The 25,756-nt window shown below is 40.9% G+C and overlaps 1 protein-coding gene and 1 long non-coding RNA gene across 12 annotated transcripts in view; one reads left to right on the forward strand and one right to left on the reverse strand.

Moving 5' to 3' along the window:
- The window catches only part of ANKS1B (ankyrin repeat and sterile alpha motif domain containing 1B), a 353,409-nt gene that overhangs the window by 165,648 nt on the left and 162,005 nt on the right, over positions 1-25,756 (forward strand). The window lies entirely within an intron of this gene.
- Positions 15,388-25,756, reverse strand: part of LOC308486170 — a 40,570-nt gene continuing 30,201 nt past the window's right edge. Inside the window, exon 3 of the long non-coding RNA XR_013990986.1 lies at positions 15,388-15,792. This is a non-coding gene — a long non-coding RNA (uncharacterized lncRNA). The remainder of the gene's footprint in view (positions 15,793-25,756) is intronic.

The following is a 25,756-nucleotide window of genomic DNA, read 5'->3' on the forward strand; positions in this document are numbered from 1 at the left end:
AGATTTTGCACACTGGATTGAGTATAAGAATCTAATTTTAAGCAGATCAACCATCAATGGCTCTAGATCAGGCCCTGTGATATACCTATGCAGATATTCCCATTTATGATTTAAGCATTAAATGTCCAAGGTAATTCAAGGATTACATGGGTTCTTTCCCCACCTTTGTATTGTAAGATCAATATACAATTGTTTCAGTAGTGTATAGCTGCTTGTACAACAAGGGATTAAATTAGCACAAATTTGGATGAAATGTTAGGTTCTTATAATCAGTTAAATTATTATACAACCAGTAAGGAAGAAAGTAAAAGTAATCATAAGTGATAAAATATGCCATGTTATTCATAGCCATGTTATACTGCTGTTACATTATTATCTTGGATACTTTGAAAAGATTAACCAATATCCCATCTTCAAATCTAACAATTTTAAGTGACGTATATACACTGCAGTTGCATATCATAAGTTCCTAGCATACTAAAAAATGCACAGTGTAACCAGTGATTAGAGACCAAATAGCGTTTACATTCAAAATACTGAAAAGGTGCTAGTCTGCTAAGAAATAAACTTGGTTAAGGTAAAACATATATATTTTGTTATTTTCTGGCATTAAATAATTGCTTATCCACTGAACATTTTGTATAGTTCAGACCTGTACATGTCTACCAAGAAGAAGGCTCCATTTAGTTCAGTGGGACATATTAGAAAGGAAATGGGTTATAGGACTGCTGCCTAATTCTGTTTTATGAATGCTTATTTCATCAATGGAATATTCAACTCCATTATCAATTTTAATTCCCAGTTTTGAATTGTTATATCAGGACAGGCACTATTAATTTGACATTTTTGTTCCTCCTTTATCATACTTCCCATTTTGTTTTTCTAGAAATACACTTATTTGTTTTCCTGTTGCCTAAGCAACACCATCACACACCTTTTTAGAATTAAGTAGTAATGTGTGTCTTACTAGATATTTCATGGAGGAATAAGTATAGTTAATGGTGATAGAATTTTCAGTGTATGAGGAAATATGTTAAAGCAGCTCTCAATAACAGTGCTATATTCATTAAAATCACATAAAATCTAATGTTTTTTTTCTCAAATAAAAAGCAAACATGATAAAGCGTTCATTAGAATAGTATAATAGTCCTTGGGTTTATACTCCTTTGGCAAGAAAAGTAAGCATTTAAATACCATATAAATTCATTAGAGATATTGTTAGCAGCTTATGTACATAGAATGAAGAAAAACAACCTCTATTTGTTTTACCTACATTTTTCAATTTATTTTCATTATTTTTCTGTCATTGTTTACACATGCAGTATGCAAGCTATGTCTTGCTTCTAAACATGTTATATTTTTAGAATATTTTTGCCTATAGTGAGTGAAATTCTGTAATCCTAAAATGTTGATGCACAAAGCATCATAGGCAACCTGTTGATGGCTCTACCTAAGTTGAATTTCAGAATGTAGAAAACAAGTCACTAGATGAGATGGCTATGCTTCAGTAGATCCATTTATAGTACCACCAGTAATCTGTCACAGAGTGAGTTGTATCCTTTGAAAGTAAAAGTTGGATAATGGAATAGTGTGCACTTGCTGAAAGGACAATGATGACATCAAAGACAATGCAAAGCAATGATTAGTGTGCTATTTAACTGACTGCTAAGACAGTGGAAGAGTTATATCCTTGCAATTAGGGTACTTCAGCTAATTGCAAATTATAGCATCCCGTCTGGCCTAAGCACTTAGGAAACCTAATGAACTAATGGGCATAATTCTTTTTCAAAGATTTTTAACTCTTCTATTCCCAGTATAACCTTTATGCACACTCAGGAAAGTACTGTAAGAGATCTGATCAGAGCAAACTAGAATTAAAAAACTGGATGATTGATATTTAAATATATTTGATTACAGCTTTGCACTGGAATTGGGATAACATTTGGTTTCAGTAGAAAAACAGCTAAGCAAAAATTTAGAATGAGCCAACACATGATGGATTTGGAAAACCACATTAACAGACCTGATGTCTTTTTAGGGAGGTGTCAAGAACCAACAGTCATAGTCAGGATATCAGACTTAAATAAAAAGAAAACAGAATTCCGAAATAAGCTTAGAAAAGGCAGACTGAAACTTATAAAGGTCTGTTTCTTTGCCCCTTTAGTCAATATTTGTGGGAGTGTCTTAAAAGAAGCCCAATCTCTCCCTACAGTGGTTATTTGGGGTATTAAGGGAAGGCTGTATGCCCATGTATAGAATAAAATGTTTTGTTGGCATCCATCTGTCTTGAGAGACAATGGAGTTCACCTCTGGAGATGAAGTCAAATCGCTGGACAAACACAGTGCCTGCTGTGGCTGCAGTGACTGGTAACTCATAACTGCTGCCTCCCGCATTGTTTTTGCAGCATTAGCAGCTCCGAAGTGATCTCTCCGGGGTGCAAACCTGGGCAGTGCATATGGAGGTCCTCAGCTGCCCAGACAACATGACCCCCCTCTTGGCCTCACTGATGTGGTCCAAAGGAAAGCAGAGCAATACATTTGGCACTAGCTTGGCTGCAGGAGTTGCTGGAAGGAGGCATGCAAGGTGCCATACAACTGTCTTAGGGACTCCTCTCCAGATTTGTGTAGGGTTTACTCTTTAGCCTTTTCTTCTCTCAAAGATGTCCCACAAGGCAGCAGGAATGGATTATTCTTCAGGGTTTGTTCTCAAAGCCTTTCTCATGAATGAGTATAACCACAAGGCAATGGAGGTTTAGGATCAGAGTTTGATTCCTCTTCCTAGATGGGCTATCTTGCCAGGTTGGCAACCCACACCTGCCCCTATAGAATAAAAAATAGAATAAAAACCCTTCAGGTATCTGATGGAATAGGTCCTAGTCCACAAATGTTTATATTCAGTGCTGTTTTTCTAGAAAAAGAGGTGCTGGGACTGACCATGAAAACCTCCCTTGCTCTTATAATGGCAATGGTGCCCAGCTGAGAGGTGCCAGAACTGAGTTCCTGTGAGCTCCAGCTGAAAAAAGACCTGCTTATGTTATACAGTTGTACCTTGGGTTACAAACACTTCAGGTTACAAACACTTCGGGTTACAGACTCCGCTAACCCGGAAGTAGTATCTCGGGTTAAGAACTTTACCTCAGGATGAGAAAAGAAATCGTGGGGCAGCAGGAGGCCCCATTAGCTAAAGTGGTACCTCAGGTTAAGAACCGTTTCAGGTTAAGAATGGACCTCCAGAATGAATTAAGCTCGTAACCTGAGGTACCACTATAATAATATATAGACTTTAAGAAGTTAGACATCATATGTTGTTTTGTTGCAGAAGAGAACTAGATGTAAGGAATGAGTCCAATGGGGTCAATTCTTACCCCCAATTTAGATAGTCACTACTACAGCATTGGAAAGCTAAGTGCTTGCTTTGCTAATGAACAGAACATGGAAGGAGAATTGGGCTCTCAGCTGCAAAATAAGGTGAGGACCCCTTAACAGCCAGCCAGGTCTTACTGCTAGACACTTGCCAAGACAAGAGCTCACAGAGCTACCATAGTAGTAACCTGGGAGCTCTCTAAAGTCCTGCAGATGATTTGGGGGGCTTGAATTCCTACCTTGAACTCTTTAGGGGGCACTACTGGGCTTCTTCTGTGAGTCTGGAGCTCATAGAACAGGATACTCTGTTATTAATTATCTGCACGTTGAAATGCTCTCTGATTGAAATCTCCCCTTCCCGTTAAGTCTAGGTTTATTAATTTGATCAGACTAACCAGTCCCATCTTTGTTTTCTGCTAACACTCAGAATCCCAATATCTTCTTGAGTGCCTTTCCCAATATAAATCTGCCCAGACCCTTAGATCTTTGTCTGAGGCCCTTTTCCAGCTCCCCTTTTAAAGGAGGCTTGGAGGATGGAGACAAGGGAAGAGGGCATTTATATTTGTGGCTCCCCAACTGTGGAATGTCCTCCCCAGCAAGGTTTGCCTGGTGCCGCCGTTGGCGTTTTTTCAGTGCCAGGTAATTATTGTTCCCCCCCCCGCCCCGTGCTTTTGATAGACTAAGAGGACATAGATTGTTATTACTGTGCAGCTGGAGTTGTTTCTTCTTCTTTGTTTTGTTTTATGGTATAGCCTATTTGTGTTTTTAATAATATTGTAAGCCATTTGGGTAACAAGTGACTAACAGACAAAATCATAATATTAATAGCCAACATATTCATGTAGACTACAGTTTCTCATACAAAATAGCTTATTATTAAAATAATGCCCAGACATAAGTATCACTGGAATTTTCTGAAAATCAGTAGTATTACAAGGGTCTTTCAGCATAGCCAATGCAATAAATGCACAGGTGTTGGTTATTATTCTTCAAAATATTTTTTTGAATATTGTTCAGATACTGTTCTTCAAAAGTGAAGTTATGTTGTGAGTATATATTTATTTTCTAGCAGTATGCTGAATTTGGATCTGGAAAAATTCCATTTCTCCTTCAGCACATTGATTGTTATGTGAACTATGAATGCCCAAATAGTTTCCTGTGGTATGAAAAATGAGGGTGTACCATTTCATGCATTCCATTACTGTTTGTGGAACTTTGAGTTTATTTATGTATACAGATTAAAACCTTGAGACCTGTGCTTTTTCTACACTTTGTCAGTATTTGTCCAACACTAAACTGAAGAGCAGAAAGCTCTCATGACTGAATGCACACAAACACATTTATATAAAAATGTTTCATTTTAAAATTTGTTGTTTATGTTTTCGGTTGTTGTTGTTGTTGTTGTTGTTGTTGTTGTTTTGCTTGCTGGCCACACATTTTCCTGCACCACATTAAACTAGCCCCAGGGCACTCATCGAGCCCCATTTTATAAACATGAGTTGCAAAATGCAGTCTGGTTATTTGTGCCTATAGATGAGGGCTGTTATCACATTGCTGGTGCTGAGTTGGGGCTTGTGGAATTATTGTGTCAAAAATAAATCAAGCCAGGGCATGTTTTTTGGCTAATGAAGAAGTTGCACAGGAAAGCTCAGTCTAAGATATCATATTTCTCAAGACAGCAAGAGAATTTGAAACAGAATGTCTAATGCAATTTGTCAGGAAGACTAATACAATTTGTCAGTTGCTGGCTAATGGTTGTCTAATTGGCAAATATTCATCAGTATGCCTGGTCTGATGTGGGTCAGTTTGTTTATGGTAGTGGTGGGAATATTTTTCAACCTAGAGGGTGGCATGCCAATGGTGGGTGGGACCAGAGACAAGAGTGGGCAGAGCAACAGATGGGCAAAGCAACAAAGCAACACATCACACAAACGTCACAGGTGTACACACACACACACTTTCAACCTCTTTCTAGCAAGAAAGAGGCACTATCACTGTTCAAGGATGCATTTCAGCCAGCCAGAATAATCAAATATGCTATGGTGCAGGGAGGCATGGCCATTTGGTCTGGAGAGTATCCTGTGGGTCTTTATTCATCACCTGATCCTGAGATTCCTGAACCCCTTGTTTAAAGAATAAAAAGCATGTGTCAAAGTTATATGGTTGATAGTTCAAGATCAGTCTTGAAGGTGAATAAGGAACATTTTTGTTTTGGTCCAAATAGGTATATACCCCCCTATGTCATGTGCTAGGATAATATTGCCCACCACATAGGTCTGCTGTGTAATAATAATAATAATAATAAATAATAATAATAATAATAATAATAATAATAATAATTTATTATTTGTACCCCGCCCATCTGGCTGGGTTTCCCCAGCCACTCTGGGCGGCTTCCAAGAAACCAAAAATACACTAAAATATCACAGATTAAAAACTTCCCTGAACAGGGCTGCCTTAAGATGTCTTCTGAATGTCCGGTAGTTATTTATCGCTTTGACATCTGATGGGAGGGCGTTCCACAGGGCGGGCGCCACTACCGAGAAGGCCCTCCTGGTTCCCTGTAGCTTTGCTTCTCACAATGAGGGAACCGCCAGAAGGACCTCGGCGCTGGACCTCATCGTCCAGGCAGAACGATGGGGGTGGAGACGCTCCTTCAGGTATACTGGACCGAGGCCGTAACATTCCTGTTCCTGTTCCTTCTTGTACTGCTGCTTCTGGGTATAGCACTGCTGTGCTGAGAGTGCTGCCATGCACTGGGCATTCACAGAAAGCTAGGGCTCTGTTGTAAAGTATTGGCCATATCACAGTAAGCCAAATCACAGTTTGGTTTAGATGAAATAAGCACATGGCCATGTATTCGAATTGGATCATTGTAAAATAATGTCTGAAACGTCTAGGGAAAACATGACATGTGCTAAACCATTCCTCCAAAGGGAGGGATAAAATAAATATCTGGAGTGACATTTATGTAGGAGTTTATCTCACACTCTGCTTGCTTTTCCCTTATGACACAGATCCTGAAAATGTTAACTGGTGTTCTGAAAGACAAAACAGTGGTAGGGCCAACATCTTCTTCTGCTTGTGATGTGGCATTCTGATGATTCCTTTTCCTTGGTATCTATATAGCTTCAGTCATTGTTCTTAATTTTTCTTTCATTCATTAATCACTCATTTATCATAGATGAGGAGATAATCAAGTAGTACTAATTTATCTAAAATTGTATTTCCCAAAATTCCATTTCTTAAACCAAGAGGTATATTAGTATATTGTATTAATTTACCATTCATATGCTGAGGGTTCATCAGAACTAGATTAGATTTATCCAAACATTCTTAAGAAACTAGACTATGAACTGCAGACCTGCTGATAAATATATATAACTTGTCATTGAAATGAACCTCATACCATATGACTGGTCAATGTAACTGTAAGATCAGTGTTTTTAAAAACTGTTACCAGCAAACCAGGAAACTACCGGCACTGCCCTTTTATCTTATTTATTTATTTTTCTATTTACTTATCAAATGTACCCCTCTCTCCATCATTGTAGAATTATCTGTGGTGTGTGTCTCACACCATATCATACAAATACATGAAATCACAGAAACAATTACACACACACACTGTACAGTTCAACAAAACCGGTCCCATAACTGTTCCAATTCAGTAAACATTCCCATGGATGTTCAGAAAGAGGCAGAAGAGGAATATTTTCAGCTAGTGCTGAAAACCGGCTAGCGTTGGTAGTAGCCTAATACTGGGGAGGAGGGTATTCCACAGCTGAGGTGTCACCACTGAGAAGGCCCTATTATAAGCCCCACTTCCCCAGAATGTTAGATGATGTGATCTTAATTTCTATTCTAAGATGGGCAAAATATTATTCATATTTAACCAATGCACGTAGGAAAAGTTAGACTGGCTTTCCCGAAGGGAAATCAGGCCTAAGCAATTTTAAATATTTAACACCACCAAGAAGCATGCAGATGGAGTGAGAGTATGATCTTGCATTTTCAAACTCTCTTTACAATAGAGAAAAGTAAAGTCAAGCAACAGAGAGCCCCATGGCACCCTCAATACTCACCAATGTATTGTAATATAAGCTTTCATGTTCTACAACTTACTTCATCAAATGTATGACAACTGGCATTTGTCACTAAACAAGCCTAGCAATCTTGGCACAAGTGGACAGAGTTGGAAAACTGGAAACAGAAAACAAATGATCAGTATAAATGGAAAATTTTCACAAAGGAGAGGTAAACAGTGGCTCCACAAGTCTTCCGAACCAACAGATTAACAATGTACAGTTCTTGCAGATGTTGAAGAGTGTTGGATTTTTCCCCCCATACTGAGTGGCTACGTAAGATCATTTTATTTTATTTTATTTTATTTTATTTTATTTTATTTTATTTATTTGGAAATTATATCCTGTCCTTTCAGTGCATTTGCATCTTCCAGGATGATTAAGAACATATGAACCAATAAAATCAGCATATTGAAAAAAATGTAGCAGGCAAAATGAAGACAAGAGCAGGAAAACTAAATGAAATAAGTGTTTGCTGCAGTACAAAAAGCACATTCCAAAAGTGAAGTGCTTATCAGAATAAAAAAAAAATGTTAGCTGTGTGGTGAAAAGAGAGAGCCAAATGAAATGCAACATTTGGAGTTTCACTAGACTAGGGGCACAGACACAGTGAAGGCTGTCCGTGAACCAGCTCTCAGAGATGTTTGACAGTGCCTGTGCTATTGAAAGACTTTTCTTACAATAATAAGAGGAGGTGATGAAGAATTCTTGCAACTTAAGACAACCTCAGGTCAAATAATAGAAAATTGATTATCTGAGTACAATTAGGCTGAAACTATCAGGGGGACCTGATTATGGGTAATTATATGTTGTACATAATATACTAATGTGTACAGATTAATAACAAGTATGTAAAAATAAGTTTATGAAACTAAGGCAAAGTTATAGCACTGGGCTATATCTTGATAAAAGTGCAAGTGCTTTGATTCAAATTGTTTATTTAGCAACATCCATGGACTTGGACAGCCTAGAGGGATTTTTTACTTGTTGTTTATTTGAACAGAAAACATTCTACCAATAGATCTGCTTTTGAAAGTTATCTTACTTCAGTTTCAAAATGATTTGCTATATGCTATGGTGGTGAGTGGTGGTTGTTGATGTTGAAGAAGCTCTTTGAGAATGCAGAACTGAGTGGTTATGGTACATATGAGATAACCTAGATGATTATAATGGGAATTAAAGCTGAACTGAAAGTTTTATGATTTGTTGTAACTGGGACAGGAGACTTTGGGGACAGCAATAATGTTCAAAAAGTGTTGGGACACTTGCCACTGGTAGAAAGCAAGGAGTTTCTTTCTGCTCGCACTTCCATGCCATCACTTATTTTTGCTGCTGCCTTGTAGTTGTGGTTATGGAGTTCCCCTCAGTGGCAGGAATTCACCCTCCCCTCCTCCCCAAATGCCCCTGAAATAATACTACATCACGACTCGTGACACAATATCATTCCAGGGACATTTGGGGATGGTGTTTGCTGACCGCTGAGAGGAATTATACCACTGCTGACTCATGTGGTGGCAAAAAGTAAACGTCGTGGTGAAACATAAAGGAGAAACTGCTGCTGCTTGCCCCACCCATTGCAAGTACATTACACAGCGGGTGGTGCTGTGGTCTAAACCACTGAGCCTCTTGGGCTTTCCGATCAGAAGGTTGGTGGTTTGAATCCCCACAACGGGCTGAGCTCCTGTTGTTCTGTCCCAGTGCCTGCCAGCCTAGCCGTTCAAAAGCACGCCAGTCCAAGTAGATAAATAAATACTGCTGCGGCGGAAAGGTAAACAGCGTTTCTGTGTGCTCTGGTTTCTGTCACGGTGTTCTGTTGCGCCATAAACTGTTTAGTCATGCTGGCCACATGACCCAGAAAGCTGTCTGTAGACAAACGGAGGCTCCCTTGGCCTGAAAGTGAGATGAGTGCTGCAACCCCATAATTGCCTTTGACTGGACTTAACCGTCCAGGGGTCCTTTACCTTTTACCCCTGAAAGCTTTCAAAATGGTCTCCCACTAGTGACCAAATGTCCCTCAATTTCACCACCTGTGAATTTTGAAGGAGAGAAGGCAGTTCATTTCAGGCCTAGCTGAGAATTATTTGAAGAGGTGGAAGTGAAAAATAAATTAAATTGGGGAGGAGGACTGACTGTACAGCATGAAAGGGAACAAAAAATAGTGTAAGAACATCAAGAAGCATGAGAGAATAAAAATGCAAAAAGTATAATAAAATGTGTTGATATAAAAGGAAATGGGAAAAGTTCTTAAATGTATTTCAAGGTTAAAAGGAATAGAAAGAGAAGTGTGTCATCTGGCAGAGTTCAAACAAAAAAAAAATGGACAAGGGGTTTTTTCTGAATTGCCATAGGATCCTTTCAACTACCAGTGGCAGTGCCTGTACATAGAACTTTCTCCATGTTCTCTTCAGTGGATCTATGGGTTCTATTTTGAGTTTTCATCACAAAGAATGAAGTAGGAAGATCAAAAAATGCCGTAAATGTTAATGAAGACTATTGCGATCTCAGGGACAAAGAATTTATATGAGGCAGATAAAAATGTATTTTGATAATTACAAAGTGAATCTTCAGGGTCAGATTTGTCAAAGGTGTTTTAAGGAAAGGATACATGGATAAATTTAGGACTGTTTGCACACATATCTACTGTAAATCACTGCATGAGAAAAAGAGCGGTATTAATGTAAGCCTTGCCATTTACCATACTTTTCCGTGTATAAGACAAGGTTTTTTTATTTTAAAATTATGTTTAAAATTGGGGGTCATCTTATACACGGATAGTGTATAGGGGGGACTTGGGATTGGTTGCTGCCACGAACCAGAGATTGTCAGCGGTGATTGGGCGTGTTATTGGTTGCTGCGGCAAGAGCTGGTGTTGATTTGCTGTCGCTGCGGCAATTGGGGGGGCGATTGGCAGTTTCTGCAGGGTCGGGGACAGACAATAGGTGGCTTTGGCGCCGTGTGCTAGTAGCAGCGTAGGCCAGGTGGGTGGATGATTATCAGCCATTCCCCCTCAAAACAAGCTCAATAACTCTGGGCAATCTCCCCCCATTTACTTAATTAGGAGTCCCCAAAAATACACAGGGGCGTGTTATACACAGAAAAATACGGTGCTCACTTTCACTGTATTTTCTTCAGGTGGCCATATGAAGCTGCATTGCTGCAGAGGGGCAACCATTTTTCTCCTAAAAAGTGCCGCTGGGAGGATGCTATATATCAACCAAATAAAGAGCCATTGTGGGGGCATAGGAATGCTGCCGCCACTTGCTGTAGTAGCAAGAATGAATTAAGAAAGGAGCAAAAGCAGGAAAAGATGTCTAGTTGTCAGGAACTGGAAATCCTCCCATGAAAAAGTATTGTTGCATTTGCATATTTGCCAGAGTGGGAAAGGGAGACATGGCAGTGTATCTGCTTGACATACAACCCAGCTAGCTGGCTTTCCGTTGCACACCACACAATACTGGGATGGCTGTTTGAACAAACCAGTGCTCTGCTCAGCAGCAATGGCAATTGCAGAAGGAGGGCAGCAGAAGGCTGACCTGCATGGTGCTGGTGAGAAAGAGAAGGAGCAGAGGACCACATGGGTTCCCTGTAGCCCTGAACTGAAGCAATCCCTATTTGCCCCCTCCCCTGCATATACTTTGCTGTCAGAGGATCACACCCATCCCATACCACTCCATCCCTCAAAGCCTCAAGGGTTTATGTGTGTGGTACAAAGGTGCTTCTCAATGAGTGACAATGTAGAATAAGGTGTTTGTGTGAGGAGGCAACATATCCAGCCTCTTAAAAACCAACATGTTTAACTCTAATTAATGCATGAAGGGGTTAACACCATAGAGTAAGCTGTCCTGCCAGGCTTAGCTAGGTCACACACCCTCACCTTGAGAGGAAGGGCTACCAAACTCTTTGTTCTCTCATTCTCCTTCTACCATGTGGACCCAACCAGTAAGTCTAGCTAAGCCAGATGCTCCAAGATTGGACCACATTGCTTTAGCAAGCCATCTTTGTGTTTCTAAGAGCCAGTGTGGTGTAGTGGTTAAGAGCGGTAGTCTCATAATCTGGGGAACCGGGTTCACGTCTCCGCTCCTCCACATGCAGCTGCTGGGTGATCTCGGGCCAGTCACACTTCTTTGAAGTCTCTCAGCCCCACTCACCTCACAGAGTGTTTGTTGTGGGGGAGGAAGGGAAAGGAGAATGTTAGCTGCTTTGAGACTCCTTAAAGGGAGTGAAAGGCGGGATATCAAATCCAAACTCTTCTTCTTCTTCTTCTTCTTCTTCTTCTTCTTCTTCTTCTTCTTCTTCTTCTTCTTCTTATACAAATAATATAGAAGCATTTACCACTTTGAAATGAATCTAGGTTTTGCTGCCTGTCTTTTTTTTTGCTGTTTTATGGAAAAGCACATAAATCTGACCTTTGAAGAGTTTATAAGTAAACCATTTTAACCTACTAGTCTCTTTCTGTGCTAAGGAACGAGGGGAGCTTCGAAAGCAGCTTAGAAGGGGGTATTTTAAAGTTTTAACAGCCTATATTTCCATGCTTTGCATTGCTGCATATTTTGTGATTTTAAATCTCTGCTGGGGCTCTTTCACCAAAGAGAGACTAAAGGGCAGGGAGGGAAATTAACAAAGTGACATGACTCCACCAACTAATAACGTTCTCGGTTTCTGCCTTTTTTTGAGTATTAGACTTAATTAAATCACGTTTGAAAGCCCCTAATACATTTTCCAGAATAATTAACAAGTATGAACAAACTTAATTAGTCTGTAATAACATGAGGGACAGAGATTAATAACATGTGGGACACAAATTAATCATCTGCTTTGGACGGACGTGTTAAGGAATAGATTCTTCCTTTGACATGTGAGATCCTTAAGAGCATAAGAACATAAGAAGAAATTAGGGTCTCACAAGTCCCACAGAAGCCAAACAGGAAAACTATAAGCAGAGAATAAGGGCAATAAATATATTATAATTAAATAAATATATTATAATTAATTAATTAATTAATTAATTAGTTACTTTCTATCCACCTTTTATCCAAGGAGTTCAACATGGCTCTCCTCCTCCTCCTCCTCAAATCCATACAGCAAGCCTGCGAAGCAGGTTAGATAGATATTCCACAGAAATATTTCCCAGAGAATGCCAAATGCATAAATAAGCATAACTAGCAACACTGGGTGATTTTACAGGGCTGGTGTAACCCACACACTCGCAGCCACAGTCCTGCCCTCTGCAATATACTTAAAATAATGATTGACTTTATTTGTATTGTCGTTTACAGTGTTTTTTAAGAAAAATATTTACAAATTCGGAAGGAAATAACATTTTTTTGTATGAGATATAATGAGTTCTTGTCTTTGCTTCCATTTTTTGTTTTTGAGTTGATACACTACTCCCTAATCACAGGTACACTCAAATTATGGGTGCCTAGTTGTTGCTGTTTTGCTATGGGGCAGCAATTTCTTCACCCAGGGAGACAGCAGGAAAGGACTTAAAAGCAACCCAAGAATCTAGATAATAGGTGCTTTACTCTAACCTTCTCTTTGTCTAACTGACTACATTGGATTTCCTAAATGTCAGTCATTGCGATGACTTCATTCCTTGGCTGAAACACTGAAAGGTGAGAGCAGGCTAGTTTTTCACAGAACAAATGAGAAAAATACTGCTTGTACATTTTGCCTCATATCTCAGATTCGACAAATGCTAGAAATTTGCTAATTTTGAAAATGAAATATATAAATCAGGAATTTATGGTTCAACTGGGGTGGGGGCAACAGCCCCTGCTGCGGGTGTGATATTAAAGGTAAAGGGACCCCTGAACATTAGGTCCACTTGTGACCGACTCTGGGGTTGCAGCGCTCATCTCGCTTTATTGGCCGAGGGAGCCGGCGTACAGCTTCCGGGTCATGTGGCCAGCATGACTAAGCCACTTCTGGCGAACCAGAGCAGCTCACGGAAACGCCACCTTCCCACTGGAGCGGTACCCATTTATCTACTTGCACTTCGATGTGCTTTCGAACTGCTAGGTTGGCAGGAGCAGAGACCGAGCAACGAGAGCTCACCCCGTCATGGGGATTCGAACCGCCGACCTTCTGATCGGCAAGTCCTAGGCTCTGTGGTTTAACCCACAGCGCCACCCGCGTCCCACATGTGATATTACATTTTTTTAAATAGCAGATGAAGCAGGAAAATATTTTCAGCATGTATTATTCAGCTTATTTTGTGATAAGCTAGCAGAGATCAAAATAATTCAAGTGATCTCTTATAATTAAATAGCTAGGCTGTAAAACTGGATTGCCACATCTCCCGCCTACCAGATAGACCTCTGTACCAAAAAGACCAATCTTAAGATCGCGAGTGAGTTATGTCTCCTCCTTAACCATCACAGATATGTGGAAGTTATATATTCATCCCTGATCTCAAGACCTTAAATGTAGAGTATGTGGACAGCCTCAGCCTCATGGTAGTGGAAAAAATGAACCATGTGATGCTCTTAACCAACACTTTACCTTGCATTGGGCTTCATCAGGACAAACCTCCAATGAATCATTCTGATAATAAATGGCAGTCTCGGAACTAGTAAATGTTTTAATTTTTAGTAATACATTGTCTCTTGTGAGAACTTTGATGCCTTATATATCACACTTTGAGGGAGCCTTTCTTTAGGGTTTTACTAGTTTGTAATCTTACAGCACCAATGAAGTAGCTACCTAGAGATATAGTGGTGGTTAAATTTACTTTCTTCCTCCCATAATATTTTGTGTTATTTATTGTGAGGTCAGCAGTAAATAAAACATCAGTTATTCGCATTTATTTCTTAATGAGATTTTCATGCCAGTCCTAGGCATATCACACTGAAATCTTGCTGTGGTTGCACAGATGGTTCAAGGGCACTGTAAAATGAGGATTGTGATATTCATGGGAACACTGGCATGGAAACATTGGGCAAGGATGGCTAGTTGCTAAGTCCAAGTTTCCTAACATTTTAAGCATCCTTTCATTTTTTGCTTGGAACAACAACTTGATCTAAAGTCATTGACTAGTGATAATGCTTTTCTCTATGCTAAGTTTCTCCTGACAATTTCTGCAGATAAAGCTGCTGTTAGAGGAACAAAAGAACGCCAAGCCATATTTTCTTGTCAGTTGGCAACTCTTCATCTGACTCAGAATACAAATTCCTTGTAGATATAAGACCTGGGGAGGCCTGCTGTGTCTCTAGCTAGGCTTTTCATGCTGATTTTGAAGTTGGTGCTGTGGTACAATGCTCTCAGGGATTTCAGCATTAATGCCAAGGCTGACTGTTCCAAGCACGGTTGACTGTAACCCAGATAATTGCTGGCCGAAAATGTAATATGTGGTAGAAAATGTGTTCCCCTAGAGAGGCAAGCATTTCCTTGTTCAGGATTTCAGTATGGTATCTTTGTCATTATTATATCATTACCTTCTGTAGGAATTCCTTCCTCTGATTCTTGTGAGATGGAACTTAATAAGTTAAAATAGTTTGCCAACCAAGATTAATGGAATCCACTGAATTTCAAAATTCTTTGCAGAATTCTTTTATACTGGGGGATTTTTCTGCCAGCTCTGATAGTTGCTATGATGATGACCTTGTTTTACTCTGCCTGTGCTGTACAGTTCTGATTTTAAAAGCATGACCCTTAATACTGATAAGTTTGTTACCAATGGTGGTATGTTTTAAACTGGCTTATTAAATGCAGTCTCTGTGTTAGTATTATTTACTGATATATATATATATATATATATATATATATATATATATATATAATGCAGACCTTTTAAAAAAAATTTCAAGTACCATATATTCTTATTGTGTAGCTGTTTGTCTTTCTTGCCCTTCAAAATTCTTTTTAGGGTTATTATGTGGAGTAACATTTTATTTTTTGGCAGTTTCATACTGTGTTATTTTTATCTTATGTGATTATTTCATGTAATTGTCAAGAGTTTTATAGATTCCCCTGAATCAGTGAAATGCATCTGGGGGAGGGGATTATAATCATAGCATCTTATTATTTTTGCTGGCAACATTCAGCCTGGTTTTTTGGTGCATCTCCCTTTTTCTGGTTGCTGTTCTGATGTTAGTCTTGTTGACTTGTGGAACATGATTCCAGGCATCCTCTCTCACAGCTTTGCTGCTATATATCCCCCAGTTTCTGAACAGTCTAATTTACTAGTTGCCCTGAGTCCTCAGCATGAGTCATGCTATCTAAACAAATAAAATCATTGACCTTGATGGCAGCTTGTTTCATTGATAATTTAGTTGAATTGTGGAATAGCAGGTCAAGATGTCTAGCAGCACAAGTGTCTTCCATTTTCTCAACAGTTCAGGTCCTGGATTAAATTAGGATGGTACATAATTAGAAAGAACAGGTTTGATTTATTTTTAAAGACTTATGTCATACAAAGCCATGGGAGAAATCTTTAATTTCTACTACTGTAAATTTCCCACCCAGTGGAGCTGTTCCAGATGATAAATGGCCTGGTGCACTTTGCTTGCTTATCGTTGGAGGCGAATAATCTTGAACCTGCTGTGATGAGTACGCCGCCTACAATGAGTCCCAAAGCATTAAACCACACATCATGCCAGGAGATCTGTGAATGATCTTACCTTTTTAAAAACTAAATGCTACTGGTGGAATGCGTGTGCTAATCTGATTAAAAAGTGGTGGGGGAAGGAAGGGAATGGGGAAGCTTAGCTCTTTCTAGGCACACCATCTTCTTGCTCTAAATTGTTATTCCACATGTATCATACCTGCATTTCCTCAATCCATGGAGTAAATGTGTGTGTTTACATGATTAGGCTTAGCAAAATAGTGCAGAGGAAAGGGTAAACAACAACATCTCTGCATCATATTCCTAGTCAAATTAGCTGTCCCCACCCAGTGGCTGTGTTTAGTAAAAAGGAAAATAGTCAGGAAATCAGTGATGATGCTCCCAGTATATAGCATGCAGTTTAGCCCTAAAGAAATAGGAAACAAATTCATATGTTGACCTATTTTAGAAACTGGGTGTGTGTTTTAAATGAACTTGGAACATATGTGAATGAGTTTGCGTAGTGGCTACTTTATATATTCTGTACTAATACATTTCTTAGTACTGTAAGATAAAATACTGTATTTTAATATTTTTAATCAATTATTTTTTAAAAAACAAAAAGCCCTATTGCTTCAGGGATCCTTGCTGTGACAAAGGTTGAGAACCTCTTACGCATGAAGCACATGAGATCACATCACAGCAGTCGTCTTGTTACCACAGTAACAGGATTGAGCCAGCTAAGTGAGCCCCCCAGCTGCTGAATAGGAAAGGAGAAACAAAACACAGCCCTCTTCCTGTGTGAAATAAATTGCTGGAACATTATTTTTTTAAAGAAAAGAAAAATGGCAACCTTTAATCAATTGCTCTTATATTTTTTTAAGGGTGGGAGAAGAATCAGGCAGTTGAAATTGTTTCCAGTAAGCATTGGGGATCCCAGGAATGTAACATTTATACGTATATTATTAAAATAAGTATTAGGGAACACTTTAATTGACATTTCCTGCAGTCTGTTTTTTAAGATTCAAGTATCTGGCTGGTCTCCTGGTATAAGTAAAGAATGAATGGAATAAACCAAGTGCCTATAGACAAATAGTGGGATATTTCTCAGAGCACACATGACTTCCATGGTGTAGTCACCTTCTTTAGTGTAATTTGTGCTGTTATGTTCTGATAAGAAAATGTGATGTCTTCCATGCAGTTCTATAATGCTTGGCATTTTAATATCTCTAATCTTTTTAATACTGTTACTAGGGATGGAAATATATTTCAATTTCAATACGGTATCTTGGTTTCTCTTTTTTCCAGTCTTCAATTCAGTTCCCATTTCTGCAGCAATTTGCAAATTTTGTATTTAAAAAATCCTCATGAAAAATTCCCAGCATTTCAATGTGAATTTATCCATAATCTTGCTGGGTTCAGGCACCAGTGTAGTGGCACAGATTGCATCACCTTGTTAGTGTAACAAAATTTCATAATTAATTCAAGGTTTTGCACCTTTGGACGAAGGTGTCTTGTTGGGTTTGAAGGGCTTGAAGGACAAAGTGACATAGAACAATTTGGTCCAATGGGTTATAACACTAGATTGAGCCAAATGGGAGGAAGTAGATAAATGAAGTCATTTTCAAAGTAAGAAAAATGGCAAGCAAGAAACCAGTTTTTAATATTTTACTGAACTATATACCCTGGATTAATGAGCTGTCGTTCCTGGATAGCACATCCCAAATACTACAATGAGGGTACGACATGCCATATAGAAAATGGTTTTAATAAATCAGCTTATTTGTTTATTTAAAGCCTTTTACCCCATGTATTTTTGTCCGCCTCCTTCCACTAACTCCTGCAGTCAAACTGGTGCCAAAACTATATTGCTCTGCTTTCCTTTGGACCATACCAGCAACGCTGAGAGGAGAGACTCATTGTCTGGGCAGCCCAGGACCTCTATACACACTGCCCAGGCTGCCACCCCATAGAGGTCATTTTGGTGCTGCTAACACAGCAAAAACAATGTGGGAGGCAGCAGTGACAAGTCACTGGTCTTTGCAGGCTCAGCAGATGCTGTGATTCTCCATCCCTGGAGGCACACTCTATTGTCTCTCAAGAGAGACAGAAACAAAGACAACCTCTGCTTTCAGTCTAAAAGATACGATGCAAAAGAATAGCTGGTGAGCTGGGGGGTGGGGAACCCTCAGGTGCTAGTTATTAAAGTTACTTTTTTATCATAGCTAGCTGTGATAGAAACATTTTATATTGGTCATGGTTGGTGACTGACTTGTTGACAATGGAATCACTACATTTACTGGGAGGGGTGAGGAAACAGGGATGTTGACACTGCATGGACATACTGGCAGGAATGCCAGCAGAGGCAGATTTAGGGCAGCGTGAGTGGTGCCATCACACTGGGCACACAGCTGAGAAGGGTGCCTAGTACATCCATGTGTCTGGTCAAATAATTTCTTCTACACTAACATTAGATCAGGCATAGGCAAACTCGGCCCTCCAGGAGTTTTGGGACTACAACCCCCATGATCCCTAGCTAAGAGGACCAATGGTTAGGGATGATGGGAATTGTAGTCCTAAAACATCTGGAGGGCCAAGTTTGCCTATGCCTGGTTTAGAGAAAAATCATCCAAATGTTAAAGCAAAGCACAAGGTTTTCATTCAATAATAACATTAATAGAACAGCATTAGAGCAGTGCTCTTGCAATCACAGTGAAACATGAACATTTCTGGCCATTTGCTAATTTTAATGTACAATGGATGTATTTGATATATTGCCTGACTAATCTACATTAAAAAGAGTCAATTGAAAGAAGAGCTGAAAAACACATTTTCCCTTCCTTTTCTTAATAATATAGTAAATATGTTTTTCCTTTTCTTTTTTGCCTTTATGAACAAAATTACAAGGACCTTATTCCAGGCCTAGAATGGATACTCTGCATAGTGTAGGATCTCCTTCCCCGCCCTTTTTTGGGGGGGGGGGTGGAACACCATTTGAAAAGAAGGCCTCCATTTTGGAGATCTTTCAGCAGGCATGTGAACATACCTTCCAACATTTCTCTGATGAAAATAGGGACATCCCATTCCATAATGATAATTTTACTATTTATACCCCACACATCTTATTGGGTTGCCCCAGCCACACTGGGCAGCTTCCAACATATATAAAAACACAATTAAACATTAAACATTTAAAAAAACTTCCCCATACAGTGGTACCTCAGGTTACATACGCTTCAGGTTACATACGCTTCAGGTTACAGACTCTGCTAACCCAGAAATAGTACCTCGGATTAAGAACTTTGCTTCAGGATGAGAACAGAAATCGTGCTCTGGCGGCGCGGCAGCAGCAGGAGGCCCCATTAGCTAAAGTGGTGCTTCAGGTTAAGCACAGTTTCAGGTTAAGAACAGACCTCCGGAACGAATTAAGTACTTAACCCGCGGTACCACTGTACAGGATTGCCTTCAGATGGCTCAGGTGTTAGACAACTCCATACCCTTGAACATTTATCCATTGAAAATAGGGACATCCTAAGGAAAAGCGGGACATTTTGGGATCAAATCAGAAACTGGAATGGCTGTATGAATGGTGACAATCTGCAGTGCTTTCCAAAAGAGGGGAGGGATTATGCTGTGTGTTGCATGCAGATCACCTCCAAGGACTGAATTGCTCTGGATTGCCTCCTTTAAAGAAGGTGGGCCATAGTGGTGTGATACATAGCATGGTACCTCAACCTCAGTAAAATATTTGCCAAAAGATGTTCACACTGCAAATTGCTTCTTTCGAAGTGATAATGGCCACTTTAAAGGAGATGATGTGCAGTGCAGTACCTCCCTCTTCACTTGGGGTGAAAGAGAGGTGAGACAAAGGTCACAATATTGCAGTAAAATGTTTTTTTTCTCTCTCCCTAGCGAAGTGCTACTTTTCAGAGAAACAGCCAGCAAACAGCATCTTTCATTGTGAAAAACAGAAACTATCAAGATTCAGGGCTGGAACAGCCCTACATGGCTTAACACACTGATAAAGAAATATAGTTTCTATTACTGAATAAGATATGTTGCTAATTTACTTTACAGTGTGATCATAAATAATACACAGTTTTCCAACCATTAAATATATTGCGCTATTTCATGACTTAATATGTCAAGCGGGGTGAGCTGGCTTTTAAACATTTTACTAGCACATGAGAGCTGCTTTTTCCTGGTTTTGTCCTACAGTGCTGCTGTACTGTTTAAAGACCAGCAAATGGTCAGTCTGTGAGCCAGAGATGGAGGAAGGGGGGGCAGGGGGGGCGGGTCGCCCCGGGTGTCACCACTGAGGGGGTGACAAAATGCCAGTCGGAACTCATTGTGGGGCCTGCCCCAAACGGTCTGCCCGCCACCTTGCCCTCAGCTGTAGGGTGGTTGAATGAGAGGAGGCAGGCAGACTCCTTGGAGGCCCCGTGGAGCATCCTGCCCTGGCTCACCCCGGCCCGCAGGCAGCTGGCCCCGCCCCTGGGCGCAGGGCACATGTGCCACCCCAGGCGCCCATTTGGCTTGCTCCGCTGCTGCTGTGAGCACTTAGAAAACGATGTTGTGATTACTAAGACCCAGCATGGGTTTCTCAAAAACAAGTCATGCCAGACAAATTTCATTTCTTTCTTTATATATACTGTTTCAAGCTTGGGGGATCAGGGGAATGCTGTAGACATAGGGTTTCTTGTTATCAGTAAGGCTTTTGACAAATTCCTCCATGATCTTCTTGTGGAGAAGCTGGTAGAATGTGGGCTGGATGAGGTAACTGTTGTGTGGATTCGTAGCTGGTTGACTGACTGAACCCAAAGAGTGCTCACTAATGGCTCCTCATTACCCTAGAAAAAAGGGACAAGTGGAGTCTCACAGGGTTCTGTTCCGGGCCCATTGTTATTAAATGTCTTTATAAACAACTTGAATAAAGGAATTGAGGGGGAGCTCATCAAATTTGCAGATGACACCAAACTGTGAGGGATAGCTAATGCTGCAGAAGACAGAATCAGGAATCAAGATGACCTTGCCAGATTTGAGAACAAACAAAATGGGAACAAATGTAAGGTTCTATACTTAGGCATGAATAACGAGCTGTGCAAATATAAGGTGAGAGACGCCTGGATTGCGAGTAGTACATGTGAAAAGGAACTGGGGGTCTTAGTAAACCACAAGCTTAACATGAATCAACTGTGTAATACATTAGCAAAAAAGGGGGGGGTAATGCTATTCAAGGCTGCATCAACAGAAGTATAGCGTCCTGATCAAGGGAATTGATAGTACCAATCTATTCTGCCTTGGTCATACCCCACCTGGAGTACTGTATCTAGTTCTGGGCACCACTCTCTAAGAAGGATATTGATAAGCTGGAACATGTGCAGAGGAGGGTGGCCACAGTGATCAAGGGTCTGGAAACCATGCCTTATGAGGAATGGTTGAAGGAGTTGAGTTTAGCCTGGATAAGATGAGGCTGTGAGGACATATGATACCCATCTTCAAATATCTGAAGGGCTTTTCCCTAGCCCTACGTTCCTTTTGTTATTCCTCCCTTTTCTTTAGCTTTAGATTTCTACCTTTAGTTCCTTTCCACCACCCATACTTTTTGCCTTTTTAAAACTATATTTACAAAAATATGAATTAAATATTTCTTTAAATGAAATATTTTGGAAAACCAAAATAAATTTACATTATATCCTTGTGCTTCCTTTGCAAGGACATGAATGAAAAGTGTGGTTCTGAGTTGGCTCTGATGTGCAGCCATTTCTGTCACAAGAGACTAGGGCCCTGCGGGACCTGACATCTTTCCGCAGGGCCTGCAAGACAGAGTTGTTCCGCCAGGCCTTTGGTCAGGGCCCAGCCTGACTCCCACCTCCGGCAACCTGCACAGAACTTTGCTTAACGGTTGCCATTAATTTGATTTTAATTAATTTTTATAATGAAATGTTTTAGAATGTTGGATTATTTGATTGTTTGATTATTTGTTTGTTGTTAGCCGCCCTGAGCCTGGCTTTGGCTGGGGAGGGCGGGATATAAATAAAATTTATTATTATTATTATTATTATTTTTGCAGACATTATAGCCCTGTAGCCTTGCTGCTATTTCTGGTTCAAATGAGAAAGTAGGGACTCCCTGGGATAGCTCAGCATGAGACTTTTAATTTCAGGATCATGGGTTCGAGCCCCACAATGGGCAGAAAGATTCCTGCATTGCAGGAGGTTGCACTAGATGACCCTTGTGGTCCCTTTCAAACTCTGCATTTCTATGAGATCAACAAAACCAGAATTTCCCAATCAATAGAAAGTACCTTCATTTCTTCCTGTTTCCCATCCCACCCTAGCTCTGTGCTGACAATGCAGCTCCAAGGGTTTTAATACAGCTATAATCGATGTCATGCTCTTTTTTAAATGCATAACGGTATTTGGAGTTTTCTGCTGAGCAGTGCACATTATTCTCTAATGTCCTTTTGGGGTGGGGTGGGGAGACTGTTGTCTTTCTCTGAGGCCCATGAGATGCTGCAGATTTCACACAGAGAGATCAGGCTTTAACTTGCATTTGCACTCTCACTTATTGCTCATCAAATCTTTGCTCATTTTCAGAAAGTGATGCCTATGCACTATTTAATTGCTTCAGGCTTCCTGTTCTAGATCCTTAATTACAATGGGTACCTTTTCTGGGAGTAATGTTGTTGGCAAAATTAAGGAGCAATGATTATGCCAAATATCAAAAGTAGTCTACTTCTTATGGGCCTTCAGTTTCATAAGCAATTCAGATGTCTCATTTCTGTCTTCAGTCTTTGGAGTTACTCTGCTCCCCCCCCCCCAAACAATCTGCTTTGCGGGGAAATATGCAGATATTCACAAGACCACATAATGGGTAGTTGCTGATGAGCAGTGTTCTGGGAGGGCAAGGACTAAATGACAGATTGTCCCAGTAGGTTAATGGAATAGCTTTAACTTTCTCTCCACCTCCTTACACATTTGTTTGCTTGCTCAATTTTCAGCCTACTTTCCTGCATATTGAAGGTTACACAAAGAATAGATAGAAAATAATAAAAAATTGCTTTACATAAAGCATGGAAAGTTGCTGTAAGAGCCCCAAATGTAAAATGGGATATGTTTTTTCTTTAGTATGTTTTCATCTATGTCTATTAGCTTGCAGCCATGTATGTATCACCCGTACATAAGCTAATAATAGCAGGGCTCTTCATTTAGTGAATGGTGGTACTGTGCTACAATTCAGGTAACTGGTGAATGATTCACACATGTACGTATGTAAATCTCTTGGTGTTTCATCTAGAGCTGCACAAAGGTTGCCTCCCACTTCTCCATCAGACCTTTCTTCCCAGCAAAGGTGTGGGTGGGAAATTCAGAGAGTGGAGAAAAGATCAGATGACATTTGGGTCAATGGTGGCAGTACTACTTTAAAGTGCCAAGTTTAAATTACAAGGTGGCTTCTTCCATTAACACTTTTTTCTGCCTCTTTAAAGCAATGCCATGGACTGGCTGGATGCAGAGGAGTGGTGGGAGGCGCCAACTGAAGAACCCCCAAGGGAGGGGGAGATGAAGAGTGGGCAGAGGGAGAGGACTAGGGAGAGGAGCAAGGGAGTATGAAGGGGTGTGCAGGGCATGCAATCCACCCCGGGTGTCACCCTGATTGGGGGTAACAAAATGGCGGGCGGCACTCATCACCGCGGGGCCTGTAGTGTGAATGAGCCATGCTTCTCGCCGTCTGCAGGCTCCACACTGCCCACTGCCTCCCCCCCAGCTGTAAGGCGGCTGAGGCCCCGCTGGGCACCCATCCCTATGGGCGCCATGTGCCTCGTCTTGTCCCATATGGGCGACGTGTGCCGTCCCTATGGGTGCCGGGCACCCTGTGGTGCGTGGCGCCCATAGGGACAGGACAGCATGGGGCGGGGCATGCAGTGTCCATAAGGACGGCGTGCACTGCAGCGCCCATAGGGATGGTACGGCATGGGTCGTGGAACATCCACAGGGACAGGGTGCGCCACAGCGCCCATAGGGATGGCACGGGGCGTGGCGCCCATAGGGTTGGCATGGGATGCTGCACGCCCTGTGCCGTCTATGGGCACTGCACCCCACTCCTGTGGGCAGTTTGCCCCGCCCCTGGGCACGCCACCCCAGGTGCTCGAGACCCTTCCTCCACTGCTGGAAAGGAGGTGTCAGAAGCTGAAGAGGGAACAGGGTTTAGTGAGCAGGAAGAGATTGTGGCAGAGAGTTGTCCAGACTCAGAGGTGGGGGGGTGGGGCAGGATACAGAGATGAGACAGGCTGTTGAAGAATCCAGGGAGTCTCCCACTCTTGCTGCATCCAGCTCCTCTGCAAGCCCAGTATCCCATAACATGCAGATAAATGAAAAGAACTGAGCAGAGATTGGTTGTGTGCAAAAACAGTTTGTGACTGCTTGGGAAAAACCCTGGAGAGGAGGAGCCTTAGAGGGAGGTGGGAATACAGGGACCTTCAGTGCCTCATTGGGGCAAGACCTACTAGAGTTGCTATGATCACTAGACATGCGCTGTTTTGGTGTCAACTTTACTGACCCTGGTTTTTATTTATTTATTTATTGCTGAGATACTCCTAACCCTGGTTCCTGACAAGCACTGCAGTGGCTCGGCTCAGCCCCTGCCAGCACCACTGTTCTCGCACACTTTGGAGATTGGGTGTCATTCCCAGGACATTATATGGGGGGAGTAATAGTACTGCTGTCACCTCACCCAGCCAAATATGTGTTCTCCCTTCCTGATCTTTGTGAGAGCTTCCCCTCTGAACTCTTAAATGCTGAGAAATTTGGTGGGTTGGAACATTTGGATCAGTCTTAGTTTCATCAGTGTCTCACTCATAGTAGAATGCATGAACTACCCTTTGAAAAAGAGCTGCGTTTGAGGTGAGAGAAAAGCTCTGCCCGGGGTACATTATTTGAGTGTTTGGCACCCATGAGTCATCACTTGATATTGCCAGTTGAATGATGAACAAGCCGGTATTCACATTACTCCAGATTCACCTGCTTGCCATTCTGTGTGACTTTGTTTCTATCTGCTTCTGAAATAGAGTTGTTTTAGCTACTGTGGCAGTAGTGGAGTGTGCTGTAAGTTATGTTTATTGTTAGAAAGTATTAACAATTAAATCACATGGGTTGCATCCAACTTAGTTTTTCCAATTGAAAGTGATAGACATGACTAACTTAGATACATTAATTTTAATGGCACTGCTCTAAGTTAGTCATGTCTATCAATTTCAGTGGGTCTACTCTGAGTAGGACTAGCTTTGCCTACAACCCATCTATATGGTTCCTCCCAGTTGTCACTTAGACCCTTTCCCAAAATCATGCAATAAAATCCAGCAAATAACATTTTTGAAAGCAGGAAAAGAAAGAGGAAGGGAGAAATCAACACAAAGGAGAACCAACACTGGATTCCTTGAAGAGTACACAGATGTGTTGTTTTTAAAGGAGCACTTCTAAACAGCAGTTTAGTGTGGACTCCGTGCTGCTCATGTATGCAGCTCTTTGTGCAACAGCCACACAATGTCATCTTCATACAGTGATAATGATGGGAACATGCCCATGCAGTGCTTTTTGGTGTTGATTGGTACTCGCTGGTGCAGAGTACTGTCACCTCTAACTGCCTGATCCTGTAACTTAAAATATGAACCAGACTAGCTTCCTGATGACGTGATTGCCTGGGTGATGGATCATTAAGGGGAGCAAAGGAAAGGGGCTCTGTGTGAGACAGTTAGTTAGAAGGA

This window comes from Podarcis pityusensis (genome assembly GCF_964106645.2).
Source record: "Podarcis pityusensis genome assembly, chromosome: 10".
Classification (NCBI taxonomy): domain Eukaryota; kingdom Metazoa; phylum Chordata; class Lepidosauria; order Squamata; family Lacertidae; genus Podarcis; species Podarcis pityusensis.